Source organism: Anas platyrhynchos, chromosome 10, assembly GCF_047663525.1.
Source record: "Anas platyrhynchos isolate ZD024472 breed Pekin duck chromosome 10, IASCAAS_PekinDuck_T2T, whole genome shotgun sequence".
Lineage (NCBI taxonomy): Eukaryota > Metazoa > Chordata > Aves > Anseriformes > Anatidae > Anas > Anas platyrhynchos.
In genome coordinates, this window is record NC_092596.1 from 18,695,924 (window position 1) to 18,708,881 (window position 12,958).

The following is a 12,958-nucleotide window of genomic DNA, read 5'->3' on the forward strand; positions in this document are numbered from 1 at the left end:
AACTGTGTGAAAGCTATAGAAACCTTCTGCATGTGTGTGCCTAGCAGCACAGTATGGCTCACATAAAATAAAGATCTGAATAGCTACATCTTCCAGCCTTCTTAAATAGGGTTTTATTGTACCAAAAAGATTTTTTGCTACTAGCATTATTTTTTTCTATCAATTCACTTCAGCTGAATATGAAGCTAAGGTATAACATATGCTGTATGCATCATATGTTTGCCTGCATACCCATGCATATTGTTGCTTTGTTTTATTCCAGGAGTCTCTTGAGCACATGGAAAGTAGAATTTCAGTGGGTTGGAAATTTATGCTTCAGTAAATATATTGTCAATTTAGTGACCATCTGTAACTTAGAGAATTTTCTTTTACTCTGCAGCAATTCATATATAATAGTTTTAAAAACAGACCCAATAATGTTATGGAAGCTCTATATTTAATTATATATATATATTAATATATATAAAGCCCAAGTATTAATTTACCATCAAGACAAACTTTTCATGAGTTCTCTTAGATAAGAACATACTGACACAGTTCCACAGTACATGTATTAACATTTGCAGACCCATATTGCAGACACGCACACAGACAGAAAGGGAAAGCTAACCTTCTAGGATATCCAGGACATAGCATTTAGCTGGATTCATATTACAGTATAGAGAGAATCAAATTTTCAGTTTTAGTCAGTTAGTACATAAAGACATGTTCTATCTTAAGACTTTCCTCTGAATGCAAATAAAATGTGTATATTTACATTTATATATATATATATATGAAAAACAATTCAGTGATAGGAAATTCAGCTTCAAAAGCAAAATTCTTGGAGAGTGATTCAGGAGTGATGAGTGAAAACAATGTTCTCTTAGCTTAAAAAGCATTATTTATAGATTTTTCTATCATTCAGGACAAATACAGTAGCCATCATTCTTGATCATTTACAGAAAACACTGAAAATTTAGGTCAGGATGACTACTTTACTCAGGGACAATTTAAGATTGTAATTGTTTGCTACCATTTTCTTTATCAGCAACAACATTTGTATTAACTGTCTTACTGAAATGAGATTTACAAATAAGCAAAAGGATGCAGTTTGTGCAATCCGTTTCCGAAACAGCTCCACAACAGTGTTCTTCCTTCCTGCTCACTATAATCTATGATGAGGAGACTGTACAATATTAATGAATTGCATTCATTATCCCCTGTCTAGGCAATACCTTCACCCTCATAAGAAGTGTTTTTTTCAAGAGGGAAATCCGTATTCTTCGCTTCTTCTTTCTTCTAATACAAGAAAACATAGGAAACACAGAAGAACATAGTATTGCCTTAGCTGCATTTGCACAACCCCAGGAAATAACTTCTATTAAATCTTTTTTGTTCTCTCTCGTTTGCTCTGTCATAGGCAGGATTTGAACACTAACATTTGAGAGGGATGTTAATGAACTCCCAGAGGATTAAAATAAAACTACAGTAAATATTCATTTCAGTCACCTAGCTCTATGCTTGTATCTGTATGTAGAATGATGACCTTTATTAATATAATTTCCCTCCTACTTCACAGGTTACTATGTTGATTTTAGACAGTTTGCACTGCTTTGACTGTGACAGCGTTGTTAAAATGACACAAAGCAAAGCTGAAGAGATACTGGAAGCCCTAAGGAAAGAGCTGATGTTGGAGATTAAGAAGAATTTGTCTTTTAGCTATAGTACTGGACATAAATATTTTAGATTGTTTACTTTCTCACTTTATCAGCTCATAGATCAAATATATATGATTTTTATCGTATATATTTTTATCATATATATGATTTTATATAATATCATTTTAATCATATTATATTATTTTTATCAGATATATAATACATAAAATCACATACATTTTTATAATATATATTTTATCATATATATATCAAATATATATGATTTTTATACTTGTGTATATATTTATATATAAAAATCATATATCCTATATAGCATGACTGCTTATTCATGCATCAATGCAATTCAAAAAAGGGCAACTTGAAAGAGTTAAAATGCAAATTAAACAACAACAATCAAAATACTGGGGAGGGATGCAGTCTTCTTCACTACTGGTATACACAAATCTAGTTGAAATTCTACGTTTCTGTTTGCTGATCTGAAAAAAAAGAAAAAAGGATATTACCTCATTTAGGTACTCTGAGAACTAAGTGTTTTGAACAAATCCTTCTAAATTTCTTAAAGTGATTTGATAGAATAAATCATTCCATTGTAAAAATTAAACTTTTAAAGCTCATATTACTCTTCAAAATATTTTTTTTTCAAGATTTTTTTTCTTTTTTTCTTTTTTTAGATTCCATAGCATTACATATCTTAGAAAAAGACTTTACTATTGTAGTCAGTGTTTCCATTAATCTTAATGCCATCTATTGGCACAGAAGAACACATTCAAAGAATTGAATGGAAAATGACATGCTCTCAGGAGATGGCATTTATGTTGTTACCTGCTTAGCTAAGATTGAAATAGAATACTATATCTGAATTGGTGACATGCTATTCAAATTAGTTTCTAAGTGTTACAATTGATTTAGCTGTTTTGAAATTTATTACTTAAGAAATGTTAAAATTTTAACTTTTATTTGCTGCATCATGACAATCTTATAAACCCTAATGCTCTGCAGGTATAATCTTATGAATATCTTCCATGTCTTCTTCTGATATATTTATGGTGTTTGATTTATTATTAGTAGTATTATTCAAACACTTGTTTTAATTAGGTAGTACTGATTAGTTTTTCAAAATTCCAAATGTTTACACTTTACTTCAGTCAGGATGCTGGGATGCCTAACCATCATCATAAGAAAATACTTTCTTCACTAAAAAATCTTTTATAACTTCCTAAACTTGACATACATGTATATGGTTTCCTTTTTTATCCTAGAGAACCACACTGTAATGTTGGGTACTGTGAGACAGATCTGGAAATCCAGTTTAAAGTATCGCCACTAAAAAACTTCAATGTTATTCAGTTTACTCTGACTGGCATTAGGCTCAAGTATAACTACATAGCCCGGTAGCTATGATTTTTGCTGTTATTAGTAGAAGATGAAGGGCTTCACAATGACCTGGCAGCATACTAAGTTATCTAACCTTTCCTTGGCCTGAGCTATTGTTAGCTAGTTTATAGCAGTTAGTCTAGCAGCCAAGTAGCTATTGCTTAACCTGTTCTAGCCTAATCACTGTGAATGTCACATAACATAAAGGCCTGACAAATATAGTCATTCTATGATTCTATGAATATTGAATGCCATGCATTCAAAGTGTAAAATTTTGCTTTTGATGCTATCTTAAGTTATGTAAATGATCCCTTTCACACAGAACTCTGTTTTATTCACTTAAAGGACAATTATTCAATACTTCTGCTATGCATCAGATTGAATGTGTGGCCTTGACACTCTAATTTGCAGTATTTAAAGTCTAAATTCTTGATACCAGATCTAAAATGATTAACATTTTGTCATGGTCATGCTTTGTAAGCATCCAACATTTTTTTAATAGAATATTGGTACAGAACAAGGTTTGTTCTCAGCCACATTATCCATCAAAATGTGGCAATCAGATTATAAAAAATCCATTTATTTTACATAGTTGAAAAATTCCATTGAAAATAAAAGGCTGGCAATCAGAGAAGGTGTGGATCTGGCTCACCGGTTGTTGAAATTAACCAAAAATTTAGTTAATCATAACATAACAAGGCCAGGTGTACAACACTAACAAGTCTGTGAATACTTACAAAAGAAAATTTGTTTATGACACAAAATCTAGACAGATTTTTAACAGCTAACAAGAAACCTATGTTCCATAGATTTTACTGCAAGCTTAACATATTTCTGAATTTAACATTTCATAAGCAGTGGGAAATTTTATTTCCTCTAGTTTGGCCCTTTAGTACAGCTTTCCATTTCATAACTCCTTTCAAATTTGTCTCACAAGAAATTAGCACAGGTATGTGATAAAAAACAAACAAACAAACAAAACCCACAAAACTGAGCAACAGGTTAATATAATAATGGAACATTAATGTTATATAAAGTGTTTTTTGTTGTTGTTGTTATCTGCATATTTCACCAGTGAAGTTGTTTAAGTGTGAAAGAACCAAAATTCTTGTATTATATCAGTATGTGTACATTTCAGAAACAAACAAACAAACAAAAGTAGACGTGACAGAAGAAATCTTAATTGAGTACTATACAAATAATGATCACTAAAAATGCTACTTAACTAATCAAGTAATTACAAAGAGATTGTAAAGTACATATTTATAAAATCTATATTGTTAAAGTCATTGAAGTTGTTGTAAACTGTCGGAAAAAGATGTAGGAATGTTGAGAAATAAGAAGTAACCAGATTTTGGTATGCTTTATAACAATAAAATCAATGTATAGTAGCTAATATCAGTGCAACTAATTGTATGAACTATTAAAATGAAAAATCCCCATGCAACCCAAAATAGGAATTATTATGAAAATCAACATTTTATTCTCTCCATCTGTTTTTCATATAATTAAGAGAAACTACTGAAAAGAAAGAAGATAAAGTGTATGAACCTTTATACATTTATAGCAAACTTTGGAGTTTATCTTATGGCACTGTAAGTGCACAAAAAACTCCCAATAGTACACTTAAAATATGATATATATGGCCATTCTATCACATTTTGACACTTTGTACAGTATGTTCTGAGTTTCAGTCACTATCTGTTGTTAAAACATAAGATTGTTCCTTCAGTAAAATAAGCTGTGACGAGGAGAACATAAAAGCAAAGGTACTGAATAACATATTTGTCTATTAGGAATTGGAATATCTTACTAGCACTGGCAACACTGCAGAGACTTCTAAATCTACAACCAACACACTAAGTTTCGGTGGAAAGTTCTGTGGTTTCTAAGGAAATTCCTATCTTACCAAATCATGTTTGTTAAGTTTGATGTAGAATTGACTAAGGTGTTTCAAAAAGGTCTCTCTCCAGCTTGCGTGGTAACATTAGCACTTTATTTCTTAAGAAAAAAAATTAGCAACTTACATTTGAAATTCATATGAAATTCTTCAGTCTTCAGACTTACCATCTATCATATAACCATATGTTATCTGCAGAGTCTTTGGCTTTGATGAACCTAGGAGGAACTACAAAGAGATCTGTTAGAAGCACTGATTTATTATATTTAATAAAAGTTATCCTGATCCACTAGGTTCGGACATTTAATTAAAGTCAGTGGAAAAAAAAATGCAGTAGGAAATCAGAGTAAAATTTAATAGTAAATCAGCATAAAGCAATTCAAGAGAAACCAGAGGGGATTGATATAATACCTGATTGATTGGGAAGGATACAGTATTTCAAGGAGTGAAAATGTCATGCAATACTGTCCAGTTCAAATATATGCAGAATACATAGGTGCTAGATAACTCATTTATGTGCAGAAGTGCTGACAGTATAACAGGAATGGCCAAAATACTTTAGAAGACAAATCCTGACATAAATGATTTATGGTCTAGATGTATGGTTCACAGTATTCCCTGCTCTGATTCTAGTTTCTGCATACATATTTGCATTAGCTTTGAACTAGGTAAAGTACCTACCTCAGGAATAAATACCAGTGTAGGCATAGCAACATGAAGTATATTGCAGATTCCAGTGTTCACTCATCCATTTGAGTGTGTGACTGGGTGGCTAAGTTACACTGAACTTTTTATCCTTTCACAACAATACTGACAACAGTAGCTAAGTAACTAGCCCACGTGGTCTCATTCTTCATCCTCCAAGCCTTTCTAAGTTTATTTATTGATCAGTTGCAAAAGATATTTTCATGATCTCAATTGCCTTGTCTAGATTTCAAGTTCCCATTTCTCAAATTTGATGGGTAGATCTTTGTTATCATATGAAGAACAGTGCAGGAAATGACCAAAGGACTGACAAATTTAAAAATTTTTAAGGCATTCAGGAATTAAGGTTTTTCTGTCTACAAGGTAATCCTGTTTTATTCTTAGCCAATCAGTTTAACGTAGTTTCTCAGACAAGAATTAAACTATTTTTGTCAAAGACATAAGTCCTCTAGTAACTTTTCTAGCAACATTGTTCAAACTCCTTTCTTCTTGGGTTGAACAAGAAGATTGTAATTTATCTGGTAGTATTAAAGTTCTATGAGTTTTTGTTAAAATGTCATTTCAGTAAAATAAATAAATAAATAAATAAATAAATAAAATCTCTGATTCCCTAAACTTTCTAGAGGCAATTCATAATCTAAATGTAAGCAGTACCCAGTGTATAAAATACTTCAGTTAACATTAGGTGTAATTAAGTTATATTTCTTAAAACGTTAAAATAGAAAATTACAGTCCAAATTGGAGTTTGATTATTAAGAAGTAATATTTTATATTCCTTGAAAAACAAAGACAAAAATAAACACCGCGAACCACAAATATTAATGCTATCTAAGACTTCTGTGTGGCTAAATAATTCATAGAAGTTAATTGAATTTTGTTGGTTGGAAAAGGGATAAGATTGATTTAGCAATGAGACAGATGAGTTAATCCCCTAAAGCCTCTGATATAAGGATTACCCATTTCTACAACCTCTTCTAATTTTTCCCTAATAATGCATAGATCAGCCAGCAATCAGTTTCTAGCAACTCCTTACCAGTTGCTGACCCCAGAATCTATTTGTGCGGTAATAATATTTCAGAGGAAGTGCATGAGTCATCACCATTTGAAATAGTTTAGTCCATATTTTGTCCATGTATACTTATTCAGAGGTAACTATTTTTTCTGACCTCTCCAAAGAGCAAGAGTAATTTAAATGTTTATCTTATACTTTTTTAAGTTTTAAGTTTTTATGCTTTTTCCTCTTGTACATTAACATATAATGTGATTTATAATAAAGTTGTGAGTATGTATTGTCCCCAGACATTCAAGAAGATACAAAGTCAAATGCATATAAATTTAAGGAAATCTGAAGAGTAACAATTTAAATATAAATGACTGTTAAGACAAAGATCAAGAAATAGGACACATATGTAAATCAAACATGCATAAATCAGACATACAGTTTGGACTTATATGTGTTTGTTCATGTGAAATTTGCAAGCTATACCTGCAAATTGTTCTCTTAAGCCATATGCATTTCACACATTCTAGCAGACTGAGCTGACAGCTTTCAAATGCAAGTGAAATTATTAAATGGAGATCTGCAAGCACTGAAAAAATTATATACCACTACTCAGATTATGACATACATATAGGCATGCCAGGAACACAGCATTTTTTTCATATACAGTCTTAATAACCCCAATGAAATAAGAACTCTGATTTCCAGGAATAAACTTTATAAGAAGGAATTGTTGAAGGAAAACAGAAAATTATAGTTTGGAAACCATGATTATCTAAACTATCTAATCTACAGATTATGAAAATTTATTCTGGTCCTGTTTTATTTAAATCCGCAATTCAAATCCCAAAATTTATTCACTGATTCACTTTGTAAAATGGTGAACACTCTAAACCCAGAATATTAAAAAGGTCAAAATGATATTAAATTCAAGGCTTGGCAAAATTAAAGAAGAAGCTTTCAGATCTCAGACTGGCCTCAACACACATAGAAAACTAGAGGAATCAAAGATACATGGTGCTTTGGACTTGGAAAGATTGTGTCCAAGAGGAGTTCTGATACTACGCGCTTGTAACAAAAGTTCAGTGAAGAGAGAATATACAGCTGTACAAAATTGACATGCAAGTGTTTTTATTTCCCAAAAAGTACTAAATTTGGTAAGAGAACAATCTGTGATACTATAAAATGGTTCTTTAACATCAATTTTCAATCAATCTCAGAGAAGAACCAATCCTCTAATTCCTTTTCCACAGCCAAGTCTGCCATCTGATTTTTCTACTGCTCTCTGCACTAATTTTCCTAGAATTAAGAGTGCTGATGGAATCATAACACTCAGTGCATACACGTACCTGTTGTGAGTTTTATTCTTGCTCTCTTCATGGCTTCACCATTTTATTCAAAATCAAGGGAAGGTACACACAAAGCCCTTTTGACTTTTCTCTCCAGTGACTTCTACACATTTCCATCTTGAATAAGTGCCAGTTTGTTTTCCACAATTTGTTGGTTTGGTTTTATTTTCAAGTTGTTGGTGGCGGTTTATACTGTGTATATCACATAGTAGAGACTTTCAGAAGCTGTGTAAGCAGCATTTTATATGAAAGGTTGATATAGTAAGTGACCTCGTGCAAACTGAGCCATCTTGCAGTTTTACAATCATTTATTGTGCAATATGCATTGTTTTTGATTTTTCGTTTTTTACGAGTCCTTGTTATACAAGTTATGCTTTTAGACATAAACTGTTGAAAAGCATTCAAATACACGATACATATACAATGTATAGAAAATATTAAAATAATGTGATTGGGTTAGAAATGCCTCACTGATATATTTTAGTGAATTTAGCGGTTCAAGGAAAGTATGTACTGCCTGTCATATAATGAATTTTACACGTAAAAGGGAGTATCTATGTACAGTTTACTCAAGTGCATATATAGTCTTACCTTGGAGTTCAGCTCATTTTTTTCTAGCACAAAACTAATAAACACAAAAAGAAAGAAAAGTCCTTGACTATTACAAGGTAGATTTCTCAGGTGTCTTCTCTCTTACCTTTTCACAGCTGCTGGAAGAAAAACATATCTTTTTCTTATATAACAAGTTTGTGTAGCAGACACATTCAGTTCTTTCCTATCATTTTCTTGTCAGAAGGGCAGTAAACATGTTAAGTAAAAAGTGTAATCTACTTAAGATGCAGATGTAATGCATCCATTGCATAATTTACTGCAAATTAAGTACGCAACTATCAAATCTCTGAATGTCATATTTTTTATACAACAATTTTATTTCCTCTTAGAAGATCTAAAAGCACAGCATTTCTGCAGCTGAGACTGGTAGAAATTCTCAACTACAAAAGGACATCAAAAGTATTTTTCTATGTTGCACTTGTAATATAAATTTATTTAGTTAATAATACCTGAGTTGAATAAAAATTCAAGTGTGCATGTTGAAACTAAACCCATATATCAGGGTTTGACCTTGAAAAATATTTTCTTCTAGTATCTAGAAGATGAAAACATTTAGTGCCAAACAAAACATATCTTATTTAACATATCTTATTTAACAAGGGAAAATGATGGGAATAGCAAGAATAGCTATAGCTTAAGACAGGCTATACTGTTCTAAGACAAGGTGTAGAAAATGCAATTAAAAATGTCAAAACAAATAGCAATAGAAATCATAAAGGCAATCACTGCCAGAGAAATTACTCTTATTTTGTTATACATTTCATTACTTAGTCAACTAACTGCTGTTAGATAAAGGACACAGAATAGCTCCTGAAAACAACTTTATACTGAGGGAAGTCATATGTCATAAATGGTACATTTGTCATCAGACTTCCTAAGAAAACTAGTGTTACTTCAAATATTTAGATTTTTTGATATATATATAAATATGTATTTAATTTTACAGAGAACAAATGTAATTCTGTAAGGATTTAGAAAATATTTCTTCCTTCAAGGATTATTTTCCTTATTTGTGGAAGTTAAGTTTTAACTCAATTTGGATTTTGGAGATTTCATGATTTCCAGTCATTAGGAATTGCTTTTCTAAAAGGTATTCACCTCAGAATGGCTTTAAGATTTACGAATCTTGGAAAGTAGATCTCAACATTTCCATGGTTCATCTCTGCGTTATTCTCAAGCTAAATCAATCTTCAGATTCATAAATAAGTCTGTAAATATTATTGCTTGCCAGGAACAGTATCACCTCAGATACCTAGCACAGTAGTAGAATGAAGGAAAAGAACCTTTTTTTTTTTTTTTTTCTTTTTTTATATTATTATTCCTCTCCAGTAAAAATAAACATTCTATTCTAGAGAAGGAAAAAAATAAGGAAAAAAGTACAAGAAAAAATCTGAAATAATCTGGACAAGGAATGCTAGAAAACCTGGTTGGAGAAAAAAAAAAAAAAAGGAAAAGACCAAAAGAGAGGAAAAAGTGCTATGTGCCAAATAGATGTGAAAACAAAGAAGAGAAGGAAGGAAGACAGAAATGAGAGAGAAGAAAGCATACAGAAAAGCAAATAAAAATAAAAATTATAATTCAAAAAAAAAAAAAGAACAGGGAAAGAGAATGAATACCAATGAGATTTATACGTATGTGTATGTATATATACATGTATGATATATATACATATATATATATATATACATATACATGTATATATATATATATCACAGAATCACAGAATCATTAAGGTTGGAAAAGACCTTGGAGATCATCCGGTCACTTTCTGGGAAAGTATCAATGTCAAAACATGTAGTTGAACAACTGTATGAAATAGATACATCATATCTCTTGGGGGAGCAGAGGGGCAGGTGCTGACCTATTCTCCTTAATCACCAGCGATAGGACCTGCAGGAATGGGGTCAAGTTGAGGCATGAGAGGTTTAAGCTAGACATCAGGAAGAGGTTCTTCACTGAGAGGGTGGATGCACACTGGAACAGGCTCCCCCGGGAAGTAGTCACTACACCAAGCCTTTTGGAATTTAAGAAGTGTTTGGACTATGCACTTAGTCACATGGTCTGAATTTCTGGGTAGACCTGTGTGGTGCCAGGAGTTGGACTCAATGATTCTTATGGGTCCCTTCCAACTTGGGATATTCTAGGATTCTATGATTCAGTATGATCAGTAGAAATCAGGGGCAGACATAGTCAAACTTACCTAGAGCAACAGAATGCCTAAGGCTGGTTCTTACTATCGTCATGCTGAGGCAGCATATATTGCCCTGGATTTCTCCTTGCATAAAGAAGACAAAGCATGGCTTGTATTTACTGCCAATGCTTTAAGTATAATCTTTGACATGTACCATCCAGTAAAGTGATGACTGACATCAAGTCTCCCTCATTTGTCACGCACTAGTGTATTTTGATTCCTTTTTGCACTGTAGTGTCTTACATGAAATTTTTCATTTACTTCAGTTAATCTTTCCTCAGGTGTTCATGTCTTGCAGGTATTTTGTTTATATATATATAATTATTTTTTTTTTAAAGAATCTTTCTTACCTGGTAGATTGTCTTTGACTTTCATAGATCTCTTGGTTTTGTTTTTTCCTAAAAGAAAAGAAAGGTTAAACGTACATTGAGTGCAAGCAGGAAAACTATGCATTTGTTTTTGCAGTTTTTGTTTTTTATTTTATTTTTTCTTAAATTGGCAATCCAGGGGAATTAAAAGAAAAGCCGAAAACAAAAACAACGGCCAAGACAAAGAGAGTATATACTCTTTCTTCCAGTTTCTAACATGATATGTTCAAATACCTTTTGGATACAGTATGTCAGATTGTGTTTCACCATATGATATGACATAATGCAACATGACACACCAATTGTTTTGTGACAGAAATGTAAAGAAAAAGAGCTTCTCTGCTCTACTGCTAAAGAAATCTTTTTAAGTAGAGAAATAGACAGACTTTTTCCAAACATCAGTACATCAAAGTGTAACAGCCTTGAGGTCTTTCCCCTTCCAGGAATTCCTACTGCCAGGGATCAGGGACAACTTCAATATAGTGCAACTGCAGGCTCTCCCCTTTACCTGACAGCTCTGCTGGGAGGCCTGAGCCAGACTGACTCCACTTTCCTGTGGGATCTGCTTTTAAGTTGAGATGCTCATGTTTGGTCCCAGCCTGACCTACAGACCAGATGTGTGGCAGCCAGGGATCCTGGTCATGGATCCCATTGATCCAGACCCATGGAATGACATCCTGCCCCACCTCAGACCTGCCTCATCACTACAGACTTGGTGGCCAGTCTGTACTTGTGTCGTGGTGCCACATATCTGACCCTGGTCAACATCACTAGACCTGATCCTGACCCTGATTCACTATGGGCCCAGCTTGACCCCATGGACTCTTGATCACACCTGGTATGCCAGGCATGCTAACTCACCTTGCTTGGTGAGTGCATGGTCCTGAGTATGTTATCATGTTTAGCGCTTGACTTCTCTCCCCTAGGGAGCAACCAGCCCATGATGTGCCCCAACACAAAATGAATATTAATTCAGCCAGAAACAGTACTGCTCTGTAGGCCCAGCTGGTACTGTTCATTCTGAGAACACATAGCTTTCCCATTCTAGCAAATTGTAACTGTAAACCTTTTAATGTTGAAGCATGCTTGTAGGGCCCTGATTGAGCGTATCATCTAAAATTTTGGTCACATATTATGTGTTCAGACTGATTAAAAGTGGAATCAAATTCAACTTCTAATAGCTGGGAATTTCACTTAATCACTTTGAGTATTGTAATTTTGAAGCTTTTCAGCACCAACATTTCTTGAGATTTAGAGATTTTTGTTTTATTTTTGAACTTTATTATTCACACTATGGTCTATGACTCTGTGATGACTCTGTGATCCCAGAAGGCTGCATAAGACTTCTGAGGAGGACAAGCTCTGGCTGAAGATAAAAGCATTATAATAACGCAATAACAGGAAAAGCTCATCAGCAGCAATTGATTCTACACTTCCAGGTAAAAGAGATACCAACTACAGAACAGGAGAATACACCAAAACAGCATGAATTCAGTGTACTTGTGGGCTGGGAGTATTCGCATGTAAGAGCCTAGAACAGCCAAGTCCTCACACAATACATAGCAAACTATTCATGTGGCACAACACAACTTAGTGCAGTAACCTGAACGAAGACATATGCTCTAGAAACCCTACCAGATAACTCCAGGTTACGGCAGTGCCAGTATTTGTATAGTTGTATATTTATAGAAGTCCTTTGTCACTTTCAGATGAGGAAACAAAGAAAAAATAAGACTGCCTTTGACTAATTTATATATCCAGATCTAGATTACCTAGATTTTTCAAGCATATTTCAGCA

General features: G+C 33.1%; 1 protein-coding gene across 5 annotated transcripts in view; it reads right to left on the bottom strand.

The window, feature by feature from the left end:
• Positions 1-414: 414 nt before the first annotated feature.
• The window catches only part of DIAPH2 (diaphanous related formin 2), a 250,622-nt gene continuing 238,078 nt past the window's right edge, over positions 415-12,958 (bottom strand). Inside the window, exons 29-31 of one of the 5 annotated variants that reach the window (XR_011811854.1) lie at positions 7,990-11,190; positions 5,103-5,163; positions 415-2,137 (exon numbers count right to left, since the gene is read on the bottom strand). The gene's annotated coding sequence lies outside the window, so the exon portion shown is untranslated. Of the gene's footprint in view, positions 11,191-12,958 lie in introns of all 5 variants that reach the window. The other 4 variants (XR_011811856.1, XR_011811855.1, XR_011811853.1 and 1 more) reach the window with 4 other exon arrangements.